Source organism: Triticum urartu, chromosome 7A (genome assembly GCF_056163025.1).
Source record: "Triticum urartu cultivar PI428250 chromosome 7A, HENAU_Tu73, whole genome shotgun sequence".
Taxonomy (NCBI): domain Eukaryota; kingdom Viridiplantae; phylum Streptophyta; class Magnoliopsida; order Poales; family Poaceae; genus Triticum; species Triticum urartu.
This window is the reverse complement of record NC_141879.1, coordinates 357,273,129-357,285,391: the sequence shown is the minus strand read 5'-3', so window position 1 is coordinate 357,285,391 and position 12,263 is coordinate 357,273,129.

Here is a 12,263-nt window from a genome sequence, read left to right as displayed (position 1 = left end):
ACCCAATGAAACGAGAAAATATGTAACATGGGTGATGCAGCAAAGTAAGTGATCAAAGCAAACAAGTCATGCAAGCTAGTAGTGCAAAGATGCAACATACTAGATATAATCATGGTAATCATGTCATGTGCGCAAATAGTGGGTATACATAATGCACATGACATAACACAAGCATGAAAACAAGATATGAGCAAAGAAGGTTCATTGTATTGGCAAGAAGTCCTATGTAAATAGTTTCATGGCAAAGGCATGGAAGGAAGCATAACATGCAAAGTGAACACGGTGAAATAGGCATAAGGTGACAAATGGTATATAGCCCATAGCCGTGTAAGAGCCAAGTAAAAGAGATGCGCGTAGTCCTTGCGCGAAGGGAACGGTAATAAGGATACTCCATGGAATCCCAAATGATAGTTGCTCTCAAGAGCTCATTTCGTCAACTCATGGAATTGTGAGGTGGACGAGTATTCGTGAGTACCTACACAAAACAAAGACAAAGGAAAAATTGTGTGTGCATGGTATATGTACACATCATCCATTATGATGCATACATGCATGTGTTGGTTAGCATAGAATATCCAATGCTCAAATAAATGAGATGCATGATATATAAACATGCCATCCATCATGATAGGCTTGTTGTTATGTATAGCATAATGGAGACTCGAACTGTGTAATGCATCACTAGTAACATCTAGAGCATTGTTATGAATGGTATGCATATGGTGCACACAAGGGATGGAATTAAGTGATACACAATAATTTTCATGGCATGGCATATGAGATGAATTTCACAAATTTTGCAAAGGTAGCATAGTAATATCATCACAAGAGAAACACATACCAATAACCATGATCTCGTCATCTATGCCATAAGTACAAATGGGATTTATTTGAATAGAACATGCATAGTTACTATGTTGAGATTGGAATGATGCAATATGGGAGATCTCACTCATAGCATATGACAAGTTTAATGGATTGTCAAACATAATGTGACCAATACAATTTTGACATGATATCCTATGGAGCATAGCATCACAACTAGGTAATTCGACATGCTCAACATCATATTCATCATAAATGGGTGGCATATCGAAACGAGTAGAGGATGTAGTATGTCATGATTCCATAAGGTGATCAACATCATGCAAGCAATCATTTGCAAGATAGTCCATTAGTGGGACAAGTGAAGTACCATCACATATGTTACCGTTGTCATTCCACTCATGTGGTGTAGGAGAGGTAGTGTCAAAGACCAAATCATGGTCAACGTCATCATCATGTTGGAACCATGTGGGGGGTGCATCGTAGTCCACCATGGTCATCGTCTTGTCCAAAGTAAGGATGAAGTCATCGAGGATCGGCGCATCATCATATATGGGACCTAGCACCAAATGAGAAGACACAATAGAGGTAGAGGTTAAGTTGTTAGAAATTGAAATGGCCTCACATGCCCTATCAAATACCTCACTCTCTCTATGTGGTTTTGGCTCACTCACTCCCTCAAGGTAGGTGCACTCAATGTCACATATGGTGGAGTCACTCAAATCACTCAAGTGGTGGTGGTGGTGGCTCTCCTCACATGGAAATTGGGGCAACTCGTCATATATGGGACTAGTGGTGAAGTCACTCTCACTCACAATATGGTGGCATATGTCACTCAACTCATCACCATACGCCTCCTTGGTCGAAGGGGAAATGCCATGCTCAACCATATCATAGTCTTCACCGTGGATGAAGGCCGAAGATGGTTGATACGTCTCCGTCGTATCTACTTTTCCAAACACTTTTACCCTTGTTTTGGACTCTAACTTGCATGATTTGAATGGAACTAACACGGACTGACGCTGTTTTCAGCAGAATTGCCATGGTGTTATTTTTGTGCAGAAATAAAAGTTCTCGGAATGACCTGAAAATCAACGGAGAATTATTTTGGAATATATAAAAATACTGGAAGGAAGATCCATGTCAGGTGGGCCTCCACCTATCCACGAGGGTGGGGGGCGCGCCCTACCCCCTGGGCACGCCCCCTGTCTCGTGGGCCCCCTGACGCTCCACTGACCTCAACCTTGACTCCATATATTCACTTTCGGGGAGAAAAAACCAAGGAGAAGGATTCATCGAATTTTACGATACGGAGCCGCCGCCAAGCCCTAAACTCTCTCGGGAGGGCTGATCTGGAGTCCGTTCGGGGCTCCGGAGAGGGGAATTCGTCGCCATCGTCATCATCAACCTTCTTCCATCACCAATTTCATGATGCTCACCGCCGTGTGTGAGTAATTCCATCGTAGGCTTGCTAGACGGTGATGGGTTCGATGAGATTTATCATGTAATCGAGTTAGTTTTGTTAGGGTTTGATCCCTAGTATCCACTATGTTCCAAGATTGATGTTGCTATGACTTTGCTATGCTCAATGCTTGTCACTAGGGCCCGAGTGCCATGATTTCAGATCTGAACCTATTATGTTTTCATCAATATATAAGAGTTCTTGATCCTATCTTGCAAGTCTATAGTCACCTACTATGTGTTATGATCCGGCAACCCCGAAGTGACAATAATCGGGGACCACTCCCGGTGATGATCGTAGTTTGAGGAGTTCATGTATTCACTATGTGTTAATGCTTTGGCCTGGTACTCTATTAAAAGGAGGCCTCAATATCCCTTAGTTTCCGCTAGGACCCCGCTGCCACGGGAGGGTAGGACAAAAGATGACATGCAAGTTCTTTTCCATAAGCACGTATGACTATATTCGAAATACATGCCTACATTACATTGATGAATTGGAGCTAGTTCCGTGTCACCCTATGTTATGACTGTTACATGATGAACCGCATCGGGCATAATTCTCTATCACCGATCCATTGCCTACGAGCTTTCCATATATTGTTCTTCGCTTATTTACTTTTCCGTTTCTATTGTTATCATCACTATAAAACACCAAAAATATTACTTTTGCTACCATTACCACTACTATCATATTACTTTGCTACTAAACACTTTGCTGCAGATATTAAGTTTCCAGGTGTGGTTGAATTGACAACTCGACTGCTAATACTTGAGAATATTCTTTGGCTCCCCTTGTTTCGAATCAATAAATTTGGGTTGAATACTCTACCCTCGAAAATTGTTGCGATCCCCTATACTTGTGGGTTATCAAGACTATTTTCTGGCGCCGTTGCCGGGGAGCATAGCTCTATTCTTTGAGTCACTTGGGATTTATATCTGCTTATCATTATGAAGAACTTGAAAGATCCAAGAACCAAGATGTATCCCTCAACTACGAGGGGGGTAAGGAACTGCCATCTAGCTCTGCACTTGATTCACCTTCTGTTTTGAGTAAACTTGCGACACCTAAACCTGCTTCTGCTATTAATTCTGATATGTCGCATGTTATTGATGATGTCACTTCTGCTACGCATGATACTTATGATGAAACTACTTCTATGCTTGATAATACTGTGTCAGTTGGTGAATTTCTTGATGAACAACTTGCTAGGGCTAGAGAGAATGAAATTATTGAAACTGATAATATTGATGAAAGTGATGATGAAGATTCTCCCCCTAGATATGAATTACCTGTTGTGCCCGAGGGCTATGTTATGGATGAAGAAACTGCTAGAGACTTTCTTGCTTGCAATGAAAGGAGTGGTCTTAAGAAATTATTAGCTAAGCTGAAACAAAAAACTCTGAATGCTAGAATGAAATATGATCCTGCTTATGCTACTTCACCTATCTTTGTTACTGATAAGGATTATTATTTCTCTGTTGATCCTGAGATAATTACTTTAGTTGAATCTGATCCTTTCTATGGCTATGAATCTAAAACTGTTGTGGCACATCTTACTAAATTAAATGATATAGCCACCCTGTTCACTAATGATGAGAAAACTTGCTATTGTTATATCCTTAAATTATTTCTGTTCTCATTAAAGGGTGATGCTAAGATATGGTTTAATTCTCTTGATCCTAGTTGTGTGCGTAGTCCCAGGATATGATTTATTACTTCTCTGCTAAATATTTCCCCGCTCATAACAAACAAGCTGCTTTAAGGGAAATATATAATTTTGTGCAAATTGAAGAAGAGAGTCTCCCACAAGCTTGGGGGAGGCTTCTCCAATTACTTAATGCTTTGCCTGATCATCCTTTTAAGAAAAATGAAATACTTGATATATTTTATAATGGACTAACCGATGCTTCCAGAGACCACCTGGATAGTTGTGCTGGTTGTGTTTTCAGGGAAAGAACACCAAATGAAGCTGAAATTCTATTGAATAATATGTTTACTAATGAAAATAATTGGACACTTCCTGATCAAATCCCTGATCCAATTCCTAAACCAACTCCCGAGCCAACTCCGAAGAAAAGGGATATTCTATTTCTCAGTCTTGAAGATATGCAAGAGGCAAAGAAATCTATGAAAGAAAAAGGCATTAAAGGTGAAGATGTTAAGAATTTACCTCCTATTGAAGAAATACATGGTCTTAATTTACCGCATGTTGAAGAAATACATGGTCTTGATAACCCGACACAGGTAGTAAAGGTAAATTCTCTCTCTATATATGATAAAGCTGAAATCCCTCCTACTAAGTTTGCTAGCCAATGCTTAGATGAGTTTGATAACTTTATGGTTAAGCAAGGAGATTTTAATGCTTATGTTGGTAGATAATTGAAACACAATGCTTATATGATTGAACACTTGAGTGATTATATGGCTAATCTTAAAGGTGAACTAAAACATATTAGTAAACATGCTTCTATGGTTACCACTCAAGTAGAACAAGTACTTAAAGCTCAGAATGATTTGCTCAATGAATTAAATAGTAAGAAAAATGATAATGCTGTTGGAGTTATGACTAGAGGTGTTAAAATGACTCAGGAACCTTTGTATCCTGAAGGCCATCCTAAGAGAATTGAGGCAGGATTCTCAGAGAAATAATGTAGATGCACCTAGTCCTTCTAAGAAGAAGAAAAAGAAAAATGATAGGACTTTGCATGCTTCTAGTGAACTTGTTGATGACACACCTGACAATCCCAATGATTTCTATTTCTGATGCTGAAACATAATCTGGTAATGAACATGAACCTAGTGATAATGTTAATGATGATGTTCATGTTGATGCTCAACCTAGCAATGATAATGATGTAGAAACTGAACCTGTTGTTGATCTTGATAACCCACAATCAAAGAATCAACGTTATGATAACAGAGACTTTGTTGCTAGGAAGCACGGTAAAGAAAGAGAACCATGGGTTCAGAAACCCATGCCTTTTCCTCCTAAACCATCCAAGAAAAAGGATGATGAGGATTTTGAGCGCTTTGATGAAATGGTTAGACCTATCTTCTTGCATATGCGTTTGACTGATATGCTCAAAATGAATCCTTATGCTAAGTACATGAAAGATATTGTTACTAATAAAAGAAAGATACCGGAAGCTGAAATTTCCACCATGCTTGCTAATTATACTTTTAAGGGTGGAATACCTAAGAAACTAGGAGATCCCGGAGTACCAACTATACCATCCTCCATTAAAAGAAACTATGTTAAAACTGCTTTATGTGATCTTGGAGCTGGTGTTAGTGTTATGCCTCTCTCTTTATATCGTAGACTTGATTTGAATAAGTTGACACCTACTGAAATATCTTTGCAAATGGCTGATAAATCAACTGCTATACCTGTCAGTATTTGTGAGGATGTGCCTGTTATGGTTGCAAATGTTACTATTTTAACGGACTTTGTTATTCTTGATATTCCCGAGGACGATAGTATGTCTATTATTCTTGGAAGACCCTTTTTGAATACTGCAGGGGCTGTTATTGATTGCACCAAAGGCAATGTCACTTTTCATGTTAATGGTAATGAGCATATGGTACACTTTCCGAGGAAACAACATTAAGTCCACAGTATCAATTCTATTGGAAAATTTTCAACAATTACTATTGGAGGTTTTGAATTTCCTCTTCCTACTGTCAAGAAGAAATATGATATTCTTATTGTTGGGGATGTGCATATCCCCATTGAGGTAACCTAGTGTTATTCGAAAATTCTCCGGTTCCATGTTACTCGGAATGAGTTTGTTAACAAGACCCGATCAACCTTGTTAGTGGATTCCTTTTGATGAGCATGAGATGGATGAATTTAGAAAACACAACTCTCTGTACCCTCTTTTTACTTTTTGTTATTTAGTTGAAATAAAGTAAAAATAGTATATTCTGTCTGTTTTCTGAATTATCCATGCAATAAAAAATACCCCGAAAATAAAAGTTCTCCAAATGCCCTAAAATTTAAATATGATTTTTCCTGGAATATTTGAGAATATCTGGCACTGAGAACACAGCAGGGGGAGCAAGCACCTGGCCACGAGGGTCCAGGGCGCGCCCTACCCCCTGGGCGCGCTCCCTGCCTCGTGGGCCCACGGTGGCTCCCCTCCACTTATTCCAGCTACCACACACTCCTTCTTCCTCCCACAAAAATCACCAACCAGCTCAAAGCCGAGTCCAAGCTCATTTTGCTGCCATTTTCGATCTCCTTGCTCAAAGCTCCATTCAAAAAACTGCTTTGGAGGATTGTTCCTTGGTATCTGACTCCTCCAATGGTCCAATTAGTTTTTGTTCTAGTGCTTTATTCATTGCATATTTTTGCTGCTTAGGTGACCCTGTTCTTGAGCTTGCATGTCAAATTTATATGGTCAAAAGTAGTTCTAATGCATGATATATCTTCTAGGCACTTGTAGGAGTAGTTGCTATCAATTTTGTTGAGTTTGGTTCACTTCTATTTTGAAGTTACTAAAAATTTCAGAAATTTTCAGAAAAGATGAAGAGATTTTTGAGGGGCTCATCGAACCGAAGCTTGAAGGATAAGAAAAGTGAGGAGGATAAGAGGCCCAAATATAATCTTCCTCGCACCATGGAGGTTCGGCCATGTGAATGGCCTTGTGATGATTTGTTGAGAGTAGCCGAGATTTATGATGATTTCTATGAATTGTCTGAGAATGCAGGCCTCACCGCCTTCCTCCACGACCAACGCGAACATTATCTCTTACTCACTAATATCTTTGTGCAAAACTTTCATTTCCATGCTAGGAGCTCACCACCTACGGTGGAATTTTATTTATATGATGAGCATAAGGAGATGTCACTTCGTGATTTTTGTCGGGTTTGTTTGATCCCTTTCGAGGGCAGCGTAGAGGAACCACATCGTGATGATGTGGATGGGTTTATTGATACCATTGCTATAGGGGAAACGAGGAAGGTTTCCGACGCACGAATTACTAGCATACACTTTCCTATTCTACGTTACTTTGCTATATTTGCTAGTAGATGCTTAATTGGGCGCGAAAACTGTGGAAACCTGAGTGCCCCTGATATTGTTATTTTGTGCCATGCCTTATTTCGTGATGACACATTTAGTATGGGCGCTATTGTTTCAAAGCGGTTAAATCTTAACCATACTAAGGGCCCCGTCCTTGGAGGCATCTTCTCCTCGTGCCTCGCTGCACACTTTAACATACCTATTAGGCATTATGAGAAGGAAGAGAAATTGCTGCCTCCTGTTTATCTAGATTATAAGAGTATGGTAGCACATGATTTTATTGTTAAGAATAGGGAAAAGGTGCTTAAGTACAAATTAATATTTGGTAAAAATCATCCTGAGACTATTACCTTGCCTGCTCCTTTCTTGTTTGATTTATCTGCAGGCAAGTACCTTGTTCCGTTGGAGGCCATTCACGCCTACTGGAACCCTACATCAACTACAGAGCCAGAGCCGGAACCACAATTTGATCCTCCATGACAGTCTGATTACCAGTGGGATCTGGAGGTGATTGCCAACTAGTGGCAATCCGAGGCTTCTTCACAGTACGACCCCAACTATTACTTTGGATATCTGCCAGGCTAGCCGTGGCCATAGACCAACTTAGGCCAAAAGCCTAAGCTTGGCGGAGTACGTATTTCTCACCGACATTACATTTATGTTCACACACTCATTGCTAGTTGTCGGTGCTCATACTTTTTCATTGTATCATCCATGCTAGTTTATTTTCCTTTTTATGCTTTCTTCTTGTGTGTTTAATAAACCTTAAGAAAAACAAAAAATTTAGTTGTAAGCTTTTAATTAGTTTACTTTCCATGCTTGTAGTAGTAATTAAAAAGAAAACCCAAAAAGATTTCTCGTTCTTCTTTTGCTTGTTGGGAGCTTTCCCGTGTAAATAGTTTTATTTCTTTTCTTGTTCTTCGGGGTCGATAGGAGAAGACCGTAATGAAAATGTTGAGTGGCTCTTATATGCATTATTGTTGCTCTAACAAAGAGCCCATATTACCTTGTCTTCTCTCTTGAATTGAATGCTTGCAGATTCCAGCTTAGTCCAATGCACGTGCACTATTATTATTATCCACACTATTCGATCGTGCAAGTGAAAGGCAATAATGATGATTATATGATGAACTTATTGAGATGAGAAAAGCTGGCATGAACTCGACCTCTCTTGTTTTTGTAAATATGATTAGTTCATCGTTCCTGATTCAGCCTATTATGAATAAACATGTTTGCAATGACAATTAGAGATTGTAGTTGCTTATGCCATGCTTAATTATCTAGGAGCTTATAATGGTTTACCTTGCGTGCCAACATGCTATTAAAATGGTTGTGATGTGGTATGATAGGGTGGTATCCTCTTTTGAATGATTCGAGTGGCTTGACTTGGCACATGTTCACGCATGTAGTTGAAACAAAATCAACATAGCCTCTACGATATTTATGTTCATGGTGCATTATATCCTACTCATGCTTGCATTCGGTGTTGATTAATTTTAATGCATGTTCATGACTGTTGTCACTCTCTAGATGGTCGCTTCCCAGTCTTTTTCTAGCCTTCATTTGTACTAAGCGGGAATACTGCTTGTGCATCCAATTCCATAAACCCCAAAGTTATTCCATATGAGTCCACCATACCTACCTATACACGGTATCTACCTGTGGTCCCAAGTAAATTTGTATGTGCCAAGCTCTAAACCTTCAAATAAACATTATGTTTTGTATGCTCGAATAGCTCATGTATCAACTAGGGCTGTCCGTATCTTCCATGTTAGGCGGGTTATTCTCAAGAGGAGTGGACTCCGCTCCTCACTCACGAGAAAAGGGCTGGTCACCAGGATGCCCAGTCCCATGCTCTATGCAAATCAAATCAAAATAATTGCAAACAAAACTCCCCCGGGACTGTTGTTAGTTGGAGGCACTCGTTGTTTCGAGCAAGCCATGGATTCATGCTTGTTGGTGGAGGGGGAGTATAAACTTTACCATTCTGTTTGGGAACCGCTTATAATGTGTGTAACATGGGAGATATCGCCATCTCTTGGTTGTTATGTTGACAATGAAAGTATGCTGCTCAAAATATTATTCATATCTATTTTAAAATCGAGCTCTGGCACCTCTACAAATCCCTGCTTCCCTCTGCGAAGGGCCTATCTATTTACTTTTATGTTGAGTCATCACCCTCTTATTAAAAAGCACCAACTGGAGAGCACCGCTGTCATTTGCATTCATTACTGTTAGTTTACATTGAGTATGACTTGACTGGATCTCTTTTACAATGAATTACAATGTCTAGTCAGTCCTTGATCTTTAAAGGTGCTTTGCATTTATGTTTTGCGGTCTCAGAAAGGGCTAGCGAGATACCATCCTGTTATATCATATCATGATTGTTTTGAGAAAGTGTTGTCATCCGAGATTTATTATTATTGCTCGCTAGTTGATTATGTCATTGATATGAGTAAACATGAGACCTAAATGTTATTGTGAATATGGTTAGTTCATAATCTTTGCTGAAAACTTGAATGCTGGCTTTACATATTTACAACAACAAGAGCAAACAGAGTTTGTAAATGTTTTTCTTTATCACTTTCAGTTTATCAACTGAATTGCTTGAGGACAAGAAAAGGTTTAAGCTTGGGGAGTTGATACGTCTCCGTCGTATCTACTTTTCCAAACAATTTTACCCTTGTTTTGGACTCTAACTTGCATGATTTGAATGGAACTAACCCGGACTGACGCTGTTTTCAGCAGAATTGGTGTTATTTTTATGCAGAAATAAAAGTTCTCAGGATGACCTGAAAATCAACAGAGAATTATTTTGGAATATATAAAAAATACTGGAAGGAAGATCCACGACAGGGGGGCCTCCACCTGTCCACGAGGGTGGGGGCGCGCCCTACCCCCCTGGGCGCCCCCTGCCTCGTGGGCCCCCTGACGCTCCACCGACCTCAACCTTGACTCCATATATTCACTTTTGGAGAGAAAAAAACAAGGAGAAGGATTCATCGCGTTTTATGACACGGAGCCGCCGCCAAGACCTAAACTCTCTCGGGAGGGCTGATCTGGAGTCCGTTCGGGGCTCCGGAGAGGGGAATCCGTCGCCATCGTCATCATCAACCTTCCTCCATCACCAATTTCATGATACTCGCTGCCGTGTGTGAGTAATTCCATCATAGGCTTGCTGGACGGTGATGGGTTGGATGATATTTATCATGTAATCGAGTTAGTTTTGTTAGGGTTTGATCCCTAGTATCCACTATGTTCCGAGATTGATGTTGCTATGACTTTGCTATGCTTGATGCTTGTCACTGGGGCCCGAGTGCCATGATTTCAGATCTGAACCTATTATGTTTTCATCAATATATGAGAGTTCTTGATCTTATCTTGCAAGTCTATAGTCACCTACTATGTGTTATGATCCGGCAACCCCGAAGTGACAATAATCGGGACCACTCCCGGTGATGACCGTAGTTTGAGGAGTTTATGTATTCACTATGTGTTAATGCTTTGGTCCAGTACTCTATTAAAAGGAGGCCTTAATATCCCTTAGTTTCTGCTAGGACCCCGCTGCCACGGGAGGGTAGGACAAAAGATGTCATGCAATTTCTTTTCCATAAGCACGTATGACTATATTCGGAATACATGCCTACATTACATTGATGAATTGGAGCTAGTTCTGTGTCACCCTATGTTATGACTGTTACATGATGAACCGCATCCGGCATAATTCTCTATCACCGATCCATTGCCTACGAGCTTTCCATATATTGTTCTTCGCTTATTTACTTTTCCGTTGCTATTGTTATCATCATTATAAAACACCAAAAATATTACTTTTGCTACCATTACCTTTTGCTACCATTACCACTACTATCATATTACTTTGCTACTAAACACTTTGCTGCAGATATTAAGTTTCTGGGTGTGGTTGAATTGACAACTCAGCTGCTAATACTTGAGAATATTATTTGGCTCCCCTTATGTCGAATCAATAAATTTGGGTTGAATACTCTACCCTCGAAAACTATTGTGATCCCCTATACTTGTGGGTTATCAATGGCACATCATCACTCTCCTCTGATACCAAAGATAAGGTCTCATCTATGGTGTCCTAGGTTGACTCGGAGTAAGAGTCCCAATGGGGCGCCGTCTTCATGTTGTTGAAGAGGTTTGCGCTTGTCGCCGTGGTCGAAGGGGATGGCCCATGCTCGACCGTCATGCCGTCGTCTTGTATGAGGCCCATATGATGTGGCACCTCGTAGCTTCTCTCCATGACCGAAGGGAATTTCCCATGCTCGGCCATTATCCTTGAGGTGCTTCTGAAGATGGAAGTTTCGCCCTCACTTGTGGGTGGTTGCCTTGGACTTGCCGATGTCGATGTAGGCGTACTTGTGGAAAGTAGGCGAAGATGCCGTACGTCCAAAGCGAAGATGCCTTGATAACACTTGGTGAAGATGCCGAAGTGGTGATGGTAGCCATAGCTTCCTCTCGGTGGTGACAATGTCGTTGTAGTCGATGGCGCTCTTTGTCGTCATTCACCGCGTCTTGGCAGTCGTCTTGATGATGATGATGGTGCCGCGTGTTACTTCCATCGGATGGTCGCATTGAAGATTTGCCACTTGAGTGTGTAACGCCCACGATGCGGCTATATCTCCCACGTGTCGAGGCATGACTTAGAGGCATAACCACATTGTGGTTTTGTCGCAAGATGGGTCATCTTCACACAATCCCATGTAATGAATAAGAAAGGGATAAATAGAGTTGGCTTACAATTGCCACTTCACACAATACTTAAATAAATCATACATCATCCAAAATACACACATAGTCCGTCTAAAGACAAATCCAAAATAAAAGAAGATAAACCCAACTGCTAGATCCCCGATCGTCCCAACTGGGCTCCACTATTGATCACTAGGAAACGAAACATAGTAACGGCCAAGGTCCTCGTCGAAC